The sequence below is a fragment of the Mycteria americana genome, chromosome 1 (genome assembly GCF_035582795.1).
Source record: "Mycteria americana isolate JAX WOST 10 ecotype Jacksonville Zoo and Gardens chromosome 1, USCA_MyAme_1.0, whole genome shotgun sequence".
NCBI lineage: Eukaryota > Metazoa > Chordata > Aves > Ciconiiformes > Ciconiidae > Mycteria > Mycteria americana.
Window position 1 is genome coordinate 81892210 of NC_134365.1, and position 10803 is coordinate 81903012.

Consider the following 10803-nt stretch of genomic DNA (forward strand, 5'->3'; position numbering starts at 1 on the left):
GAAAAGCTATAGGGACCAAACAATAAAGTTAAAACACAAAACCCTTCATCCAAGCCAATCTACAAAAAGAACACAAGAAACACCTGCCAGAAGTACACTCCCTCCATATCATTCATTTTAGGGTGCTGAGGCTACCTAAACAAGTGCTTGCAGCAAGAGTTGGCTACCCAGCAGCTGCAAACAAAGCTACCTGAAACACATTTGCTAGCCTGCTTAATCAAAACAGGGGATCCTACACAGCCAGACGTAAAGCACAGAAAAACCTGAAACCAGCTGGCAAACAGTACCTACTTTCTCTTGTGGCATGTCCTTCTCCTTCTCTTTGCTGCTCCCTCAGCTCCATACAGCAGACTCCCTGGATAGGTGCAGGGAAAGGAGCTGCTGCCTGGGTCTGCCCCCAGCTTATCAAGTCCCACCCTGAGTAAGGCAGGGTCCCTCCCTTTTATCTGCCTTATATGGCTGCCCTTGCAAAAGGCAGAAAAAGAACTGGGGAACAGTTTTGATGATTTCAGAGAGGAGTTACTTGTGCTTCTTCCTGTTGTCAAAACCAGCAATCACAAGCAACAGCTTCATTTTGCTGAGGATCATCCCCCTTTCTCTCACAGTCCTTTTCTTATCTGCATACACTTAACTGCAATGGGTGAAGAGTGGCATTTCCTTACTTCACATCTTTTAAAAATTTGAATTAGGTGTTGCTTGTAGCTAGCTGGAGGCTCTGCAGCAGGCTTTCATATTGAGTAAGTCTAAACAGGCAGCTTCAGTTGTTTGGTTTTTTCCATCGAAGTTTTGGCAAAACCAAAAGCAGCACTTCATTATGTTACACTAAGCAATGGAAAATCAGAGTTCACTATTGTTTTTGCCTTTCTGAACTACTGCTCTTTTTTTTTACTAATTTGGGGAGGAAGAGAATCGCAAACATAACCATTCCAGCATCAAATTAATCATTTTATTGTTGAACTTTCTAATCAGGAAGGAGAAAGTCAATACTACTATTTCTCTGTTTTTCTCCTTTTTGTAACAGAAAATAGACTATTGTCTGAAATGCCAGCATTCTGAACATGAGTTGTTTCCCACTTTTCCACAGTCATGTGGCCGAGAAGGAAACAGAGGTAACCATTTCATCTTTTGTTCTGGCAGTGGGGGAATGTTGCCTTTTTATATGGTCTTCAACTTTTATCATAGTTGTTCATGGGGCTGAGACCTCTCATTCCTTGGAAAGATTATCCCAGAAAGTTACTTTCGTAGTTTCCCAGTTACGTTTCCACACCATTGAAAAAAATTCCTCTTAGTTCCTTTATTTTTCTGATAAATATAGTCTGATCAGTCCTACATTTTTAATTCTCTAAAAATCAGCCCCTCCAGAACACTGTCCTTGGATGCCGTGTGACTCTCTGTTTAGACTGTACACAGAATTGAATACAGTATTCCAGATAGTGCTGTAGGTGAACCATTGAGAAGGAATAATACCTGGCTGGGGCCATAGAACTCCTTCTCCAGGATTTTGCTCATGCTTCTTCCTTGAAATGCCTTCTGCATCAATTAATACCTTCTCTGCTGTATTAGTTTTTCCAGACAGTAATTTCCTAAATGCAAAAATTGTTGTCTGTTCTCACCTCTGACCTCTCCTCAATATAATTGTTCAAGCTCTAAATAACTAGCTGAAGTATGTAGGAAAAAAGCATTTCCAAAAAAAATTTAGCAATAATTATCTTGGATATTCTAAGGTTTAAAATCAGTTTACTTTGAGGGAAAAGTAGTACCCAGCTTTATTGCAAACATAGAAATGCAACATAATAGCAGCAGGTCTGAAACCACTGCAGAAACAGAACCCATAGCATCTGACTCCTATTTCTTGATCAAGGAAAAGATAATGATTTATTGTTAAGATTTTATTAGACTGAACTGTGGAAGACATGAGCTCATTCCTTCACACACGCACCCCCCAATGTAGTATATCACATCCTTGGGTCTAACCCTCAAAAGGCAATTAGTCACCTAACTAGTTTATGACTAGGCAATTAGTTGCCTAACTAATTTATGACTTACGCGAAATGGAAATGCATGATTTCAGGAATGTCTAATGTCACTGGTAAAATCATATACGTATATAACGCCCTGCAACTGTATATATACAGAAGTGTGGCTTTTATGACTGGGCTCACTCCTCATCTCATGTTTAATCTTGATGTGCCTGATGCAGCCCACATGCTCAGAGCCTATCTACCCCACACTGACAGCACTGTATTTAGCACTAGGCACAGCAAGGATGATAATTTATAACCAAAAGACCAGAATAGGGAGGCACAGGGAAACGTCTGGTTTTCAGATGCAGATTTGAACCCTTTTTGACAGAAACACTTCCCAGGAGACTACCCTAAAAACAGGACCAAACCCATTTTCCATTGATAGCACCATCACTGTCTCCTCCAGGGGTTGTATTTTAGAAGAAAAGAGTTAATCAATCATGCAAGAAACATAAAGGAATAATATGGAACCCACATGCTAAAAAGATTTTGGATGGTAAATAACGGATGAGACTTGAGAAACATTCCTGTGCTCCTCTGTTCATTTCAAATTCCATTCTCAGGACCTAAGCTTTCTGCATGCAGTGCTCTTAAACATCACTTTGGGTTTGTGAATTCCACTTCCAGAACCGGGTGCCTAAAAGTTAGACCCTGCTGAGTGCCATGTACTGTTCTGGCTTAGCTACAGAATCTTTTTTTAGCAATAATCATGCTGGGGCACAAATTCACCATGCTATGTGGCTTGAACTGGTTGTGCCCAGGCTGCCTGTAAGGGGCAAAATGCCAATCCCTGCTTCCTGCTTGAGCTTCCCAGCCTGGTGACCCAACGGTCTTACAAGGGACTGTAAACCAAAGCTTACTGTGGGTAATTACGGATCTTGGAACAGGGTATAGGCTTGAGCCCCAAGTTCACACTAACAGTACTCTCTGCACTTTTTTTTTTGAGCTGCAGGCTGAAGATGTGGTAATACCTTTCTTGCAAATATGTTATAGTTCAGTTGCCTGTAGAGCAGTTTGCAATCCATGTAACGTACACTGTGTATACCATTATTCTTCTTTGCAAGGACATGCTGAAGATAAATTAAGATTATCAGGACTTGTGTACTATGATACTGGACAGCAGATTATGACACTGGGCTTCCACTCACTCCCAAAAGCTTGACATGTAAAATATATTGTAGCATTTTATTACATGGGGAATGAGCTGAAGTGCTAATTGCCTTTTACGCATGTAGGCACTGATCCATTATTTTAGTATTAATATAGATAGTCTACAAGGTTGACTGCTTGACCCAGAGTAGCACCTAACAATTCCGTAAATCTCTCAATTCCATGATGGAACTGCTGTAGGAACTTAAGATTGACTCCTTCAGTCATGCAGATTTTTTCTCTCTGTTCAAAATGAAAAGAAAATGTGTTACTGGACAGAAAATGCAATTTCCTCAAGAAATGCCTGAAATTAGTAACAGCTGTGATGTGAAGAAAATGTCAGTCTCCTATAAACTAAGCTAGATCTTATACTTTAAAACATGGTTGTTATGCTGACTCTAATTAAATAAATTCTATCCACCTGGTGGAAATATTAATTAATTCACGTGATCATTATAGGCAGAACTAGTAGCAACTTCCAGATCAGTTTGTGTGTCCCCACCAAACCCATTCTTTTCATTTTTTGAAATTTCATCAAAAGTGCAAGCATATGGACTGAATTTTTTTTTCGGAAGTCTCTGTCTAATTCTGGTTTTGACTGGTTAAAAAGCTGTCCAGCAACCTTTGACCATAAAGACAGGGAAAAATAGCTAGCTCTTTTAAAATAAAACACACTGGCAACAGACATATAGCAATCCCAAACTGAAAACAACTATACAATATTTCACCTTTTGCTTATTCTGTTGCATTCATCTTTTCTGTTACCCCAACCAATCACCGTATCCAGGCAAACTCTGCTGTTTTGTGCAATGAAAAGGGAAGAAGTGCTGGCTGCAGTGGCAGGTACAATAATGCTATTAAATGTTCCACGCTAAAGCACTGGGCAACGTGGCGAAGATGCAACCCAAAGGAAAGGGTGAGAAGGATATCCATGTAAAGTATCCATTGACAAAAAGAGTGCCTTCATTTGAAGGATGCAGATTTCGGTCTGGAAATAATAAGAACACTGTATAGCCCCAATGGTATTGCCCACAGGCACAGTTCCTGTGGCTGTCCTTGGCCTGTAGGAATGACGAGAGGGGGAAAGCGTAAGGGCTTGTGCTTGAAAGCACACTTTGATTTATTCCCTTCCAGAGCACGCTCAAGGGCGTGCACTGGGTTCAGCACCCTGGAGAGTGCAAAGAGATCCCGCCCAGCGAGCCCCCACCTCCCCTCCCCAGCCCCTGCACGCTCCGAAAACTACACGTAGCCACCAGCAGTTAACTACGAGGGAACCTTAATCGTGTTAAACTCCCACAGAAACGTACAAAGCGTTTGATGTGCACAGGAGCTCCCAGATCACGCCCCCCACAAGCGAGCAAGGTGCATGTGTAAGGTTTTCTTTGGTTATTCCTGGTAAAAGAAGGGAATTCCTGTTCCCAAAATGGTTCTTCAGATTAGGTTGCTTGGGAAAGTGGGCCAGCATCTGGATTAACACTTGCAAGCTCCCTCCTTATTTCTATTTACTCTCAAATCAGTGATTTACATCATTAAAGAGCTATGGGCTAGAGTGTCCTTATACAAGGTGGGTGCCTCTGTGGGATGTTGAATGTCACTACAGGAAGCATCTCCGATGCAAAGAAACGTGTGTGTGAACGGGGTATAAAGACAGCATGGGACAGCACAGGTAGCAGCATTGTGAGTAAAGGAGAACAGTGCTCCCAAATGTTGACCCTGTAAAATGCTTAAATGTTTTGTGTGACTCGTTATTTCTAAACATAGCACCATTTATGAATACTAAAAACTGAAATGGAAATTCTGAAAACTTGTTCTTTGAATTGGTGCTATCTGGTGGTCATTCAGGGCTATGTGTGAAATCATCACTTTGTCAGCGAGGTCAGGCAGAAGATGGACATGAGCCATTCCGATCAGGGGAGACCCCCCCATCTCTTCAGGCAGTATCAGGCAGTCTGCTCCCTGCCCCCCACAATCAGCCACAACAGGCAACTGCCTGTTCCACTTAGCTTTCAACCAAATTTAGTAACAATAAATCCATTCAAAGGCCAGCTGGGGCACCTATGGTAGCAGTGCACAATGCCTTACAAGGTCTCTGTCCAGGAAGAGCAGATACAAACTGTTAAGCTTTTCACTCACCACGATGAAACCCAGGAACAAAATGTCACGTGTCTCCCTTTGGACTAGTAGTATGAACAACTCCCTTTGGACTAGTAGTATGAACAACTCGTCTTTTAAGGGAACATTTCCAAAGCAGACTTAAAAACTTTAGAGGTCACTGGTTACAAAGAGCAGACAAATCCTTACATTATGAAGATATGAGAAGAGCGAATGCCTCCTAAGATTATATATTTTACCTCTTTATCTTGCCAAATTTATAATTGCTACATGGTTCAGGATGAGGAGAGACGGGCAACAGAAAGAATTATTTTTAATCATTGTTAACCTTTTGCATTTGTGCAATTTCTCTTGGATGTCACCAGTTAAGTAAAACATCTATTTCTAAGTCAACACTGTCCTCCTTATTTCACAAAAGACCTTAGTTATTAATTACCTTAAAGACCTTAGATATGAATTACCCTTAGACCAGCGTATTATTTCTAGGCTAGATTTGATATTCCTTATACTTGAAAGAAGGAACGTGGTGGTAGGAATGAATCTATCCATCCATTTGTTCTCACACAAACCACCAGAATGTTCAGAATCTTTATTTCTGAGTTTTGCTCTCATTTTTATGAGTTCTGGTGGGTCAACAGCAGACCAATGCTCACCTCTTAATAAATGCACACACTTTCATTTTTTTCTACTTCACTTTCAGCAAGGATATCATGTGTTCAGCTTATCTCTTTTTATTTTTTTGTGTGAAAAATCTCAGATAAGCAAATTATTTGTGCGGCTTAACTATCGTTCCACAATCTTTCAGGATGAATTTCACTTTTCAATGAAGAATATATATTCTGTGCCTCAGTCTCTTAGCTTGGTATCCTGTTGCTACTTTATGTTGTCTCCCACTACAAGGTGGGGGGAGATAAAAGCTGGAGAATCAGGGGAAAGAGCTGACAAAGGAGTATGTTCTCCTCTGTAGGAAGGAACTGTGAAAAGTATTCAATTCCATGACTTCTGCACCGTAGTTCAGCCAAGTTTCAAGTGCACTAATTTCTATTAGACAGATGCTGTGTCAATGCCATTATGGGCTGTTTGTGCTATGGAGGCGTACTTCACTCTCATTTGCACAGAGCGGTGGTCTGTTTGGTTAATAGTTGTATGGTAAAGACAATGCTGGGCCCAGCAAAATGAGATCTGATATTCAAGAGCTTGAGAGATCCATAGCAGAAAGGAAATAACTCTGGGATGTCATGGCTTCAGGCATCGTTGTTCTTGACCTCATTGGGCACACCAATAATCATGCACTGTGATGAAGCAAATGTGACGAAGCATGCAACCTTGCTAGTTATAATGCCATTTCAGTAGGCTTTTGGAAAGAAGGCAATTGTTAAATTGGAATATTGAGAATAAGGAGAAGTTTATATCATGAAAGTGCATTTTCTAACTTGGCATTATATCCTGATTAAGAAAATTTTGTTTATTGAAAGCCAGCATCATAGGGTCCTGATCCTGTTTGCCATTTTAGACTATTGTAAGTCAAGCAATCATTATAACGCATTCCATGAGAGTTATTTTTTACAATGCTGAAGCCAAATTCTGCTGATCTCATGTTATTCTACCTGGAATAACAATAGAGAACAGCTTGGTGTGCAGTTTAAGGTGTGCTTGGTCTTTAAGTTTAGCGCTCTTTACTAGGTCAGCAGAATTCTTAAACTAATTATAATCATAGTATACCTTCATAGAAACCCATAGTATTTTTAACACCTGGATAAATAAGAATAAAACCACTAAATAAATTGTATGAACTAAAATAAAATGCTACCACATAGGGCAAAGTATCTGTTGATATGCTTATGTTGCATAAAAGGAAGGCAAAATTACTGCTTGAAATATCGTACCTATTCTAATTGATGAAGAGGTATCAGATAGCAGTCATGGAGAGCCTTCAAATAATAAGAGACAATATAAATTCTTGTACAGTGAACCTCAACTGTTACTTGATTCCTATCTTCAATTATATTAAATGTCCTAGCATTGTTTTATTGGGTTTGTTTAAATCATTAGTGATGCATTGGAGGAGAAGGATACTGTCATTGCTACTGAGGTTGTAACAGAATACCATTTAAAAGTGGATACTTATTACAAGGATATTTGGAAAGATTGATCAAAATATAACTACTGCTTCAGGAGAGACTTTTTACATAGGAGCTGTGTGTTATAACAGAAGAAAGAGTTTGGAAAGATGACAATGATCCCTTAAGGATAAGTGCAATTGTACATTTTTACATTGATGTGTATGAGTTTAAAAAGTCAATTAAGACATTCTGCTAATTTTAGTTAAAGATCACCATAAGCTTAGGCTGTAGGCTTTTTTATACAACCTTTAACTGATTATCAAACTGATATTAAAGAGAAGTAAACAAAACTTGAAATTCTTAATGTAACAGGTCCATGTTACCTTCCCTTTCTGGACTAATCTGGAGTCTGAGGCAGTAATTCTTCTGAAACAATACACCTCATTCCCAAAACGGAGAATACCCTCAGTGAGAAATCTCCTATTTCTTACTTCCATCTCCTGTAATTTTTTAAGACAACTTTCTATTACTCTCTCTGGCAGTTCTAAAACCTTTACTGCTTCTAGAGTATGCAACATGTGCAACATGTGCAACATGACCAGAAAGTCAGGCTTCAGTATTCATAACCTATTCTGCATAGATATAAAGAGCACAATCACCGAGAGACTGGCCAAGTGCCTTCCCACTGTGTTCCAAGCAATCAAATTCACCCAGGTCGACTTAGCTTTAGTGCAGGCAGAAAGGTATATAGCTACGTGGTAACTACCATGCCGCTGCTCCGTGCAATCAGTGTTAACCAGGGGTCGGATTCGATCATAGAAGCAAATTCCCTCTTTCACCAATAAATTTTTGCGTATTGAAAGATCAATGTGAAATTGAATCTGGCTGGGAAAATTAAAGAGGAACCATAATCTTTTAGCTACAATTGACAAAGATGACAAAGCCTTTGTAAATGCTGGGCTAAAAAGATGGGAAAAGAAATCACAAAAATGGAAAGAGGAAGGAAAATAGTAGTAACATAATCTATGATTTAACTATATACAGTAAACACGCATTTATCTAACATCTCCGATACCTTTCTGCTTACCTGAGTTTCTGAATAACATGCCTGTTCTTCTTCCCCATACACCATTTTTATGCAAAATCATAGTTTTGAATAAAAATGAAGTGGCTTCATTTGTACTGTAACTGGAAATGCTTTTCAAAATGTGTGTGCATCTCAAAATAAAGGAAGAACACTTGTATGCTGAAGAAGTACAAAAAAAACGTATCCTGAAGTAAATTTGTAAGGCCAGTCTGTAAGGTCTGTTGATTTAAAGTTAATATACTTGTAAGTAGATCGCTATAGCAGTAGTGTTACGAATATGTTTAATCTTAACTAGTTTCTCTCTAATAGAATTAAGCTATTGCTCATGAAAAAGCCATGCAGATGAAGTGTTTAATTATAAAAATACAGATTACACTATTTTTTTAGATCTCTGGAAAGGCTTGCTAGGATGAAAAATTATTAAATAAAAAAATGACTGCAGACATGTATTAATTGAACAGTAATAGCTGCCAAAAATACAGTTCTAAGTAACATCTATAATAGAAACAAGATATTTTATCTGTGCAGCAATTTTTAATAACTAGTGATGTTGCATAAAGAACTGAAAAATACTGTATTTGTATTGCATACTTGGTTTTGTCTCATGATCACTTGTAGGAAAACTGGATCTTTATTAGCTGCATCTGTTTCTCCTTTTTTTCTTTCACTTTTCAATTTTAAAAATAACATTATTTTCTCAAGTATTATGGGGCTAATAATGATGAGAAAAATGGACTTATGTCCTCACAGAGAAATAAGCAAAAAGAATAGAGGAAATACTGAAGAACTAAAATACTTGTCATGCAAACACCATATAATTCAAATCCAGGAAAGAATATGTTAAACAGTTTCCTTTGCACCTACTCATAATAGTGCTGGCAGGTTTTTCTCTGCTTTTCTTTTATAAGAAATCAGCTTTGACTGTGTGGACTGGATTTTTTTTAGGTATACATCTGTTGGAGAAGCCAGACAAGATGGAATGGAGAAAGAGTCCTGATGGAAGATTTTGAGCAAACCTCGGTGGCTGCAGAGATCCTTCTCATTCTAGTGGATTTCCTAGCCTATTCATATAATTCTCTATCACTATAGCATCACCAGTTTACAAACAAGTGATAACATACAGGGATGAATCAGCCGAATATGATGAGTTCAGCAAAGATGCTCTGGATCTGAGGCACTTCAGTCCAGTTTTGTCCACCTTTTGGAAATCCGGGACTGAGTCAAAGAAATCTAAACAAAGGAACTGTGATAAGACACAATTTGATCTGTTTAAAAGTAGCTGTAGAAAACAGGCTGCCTCGACAGCAAGTATTCTGAAGGAGGCTGGGATTCTTGAGAGCTGTTTATTCTAGCAACTAGAACATCCCATAAATGTTTCTTAAAAAACCATCCTTCTGAAGTAGACAACTGGATGTTCACTTTCTTGAGTAAAATCTAACACGAGCAGCAATGTTGAACATGGACTTCTACTGAAAGCTGACGTTTAAACAATAATTGTGACTAACCAGATTCTTTTTATGAAAAGTATGAAAAATTTGAAGAGGATTTTAAAATAAATTAGTAACTTTTGATACTGCAACCCAACACATGCAAGCGACCCATGCTGAAGTCATGAAACAGGAACTCCTAGCTAAAACATAACACCTGCAGCTGGATCTTGTTCTGCTACCAGCACTACATGCTTTCAAAAACAAAAGGTCTCTTCTTATGTTACCCTAATGTGGAAAATAAGATAAAATTCACAGTGTCTTCTAAATAAGAACATTCTAGTGAGAATATACATCAGGACTTCAAAAAGTCAGTAAGGCTGCCTAAGTCATCACTTAGTATTTGTAAAATTCACTAAATATGTTAAGCATTAAGATTTACCAAACTTTACATATTAACACCATTCTCCATTTTGTGTTCATGTGCCTAAACTGACTTGCAAGGTTTCTGTCATGAGGATATAGATAGGAGCATAAGTGTGTGTAAACATAGTGTTTCTCTCAACCTTGACAATGACACATCACCGTGAAGGCAATAGGGTGCGCCTGACAAATATTTTGAAAATGAAGATGCAATAACATTTTTTTTTAATTGGAAAAGCAGTTATTATTTAAAAGGGATATTTCTGAACATGATGCTCAGTGCAATTTTATATATCCCACGTAAAGAGCATGAAGAATATATACTCTCTGTCTGCAGAGGTATGTCTGGGCATCTTACTACTAGTAACATTCAATTTCGTATTTCAGGATGGAGTCAACCTCTTCGGGCACTCAAGCCCAAATCCTCACTTGGATGCTTAGCTCTCTTTGATCTCTAGACATTTTAGCTTCAGAATTAACTTCTTGAGAATTTAAAGATTTATAGAATTCAATTAATT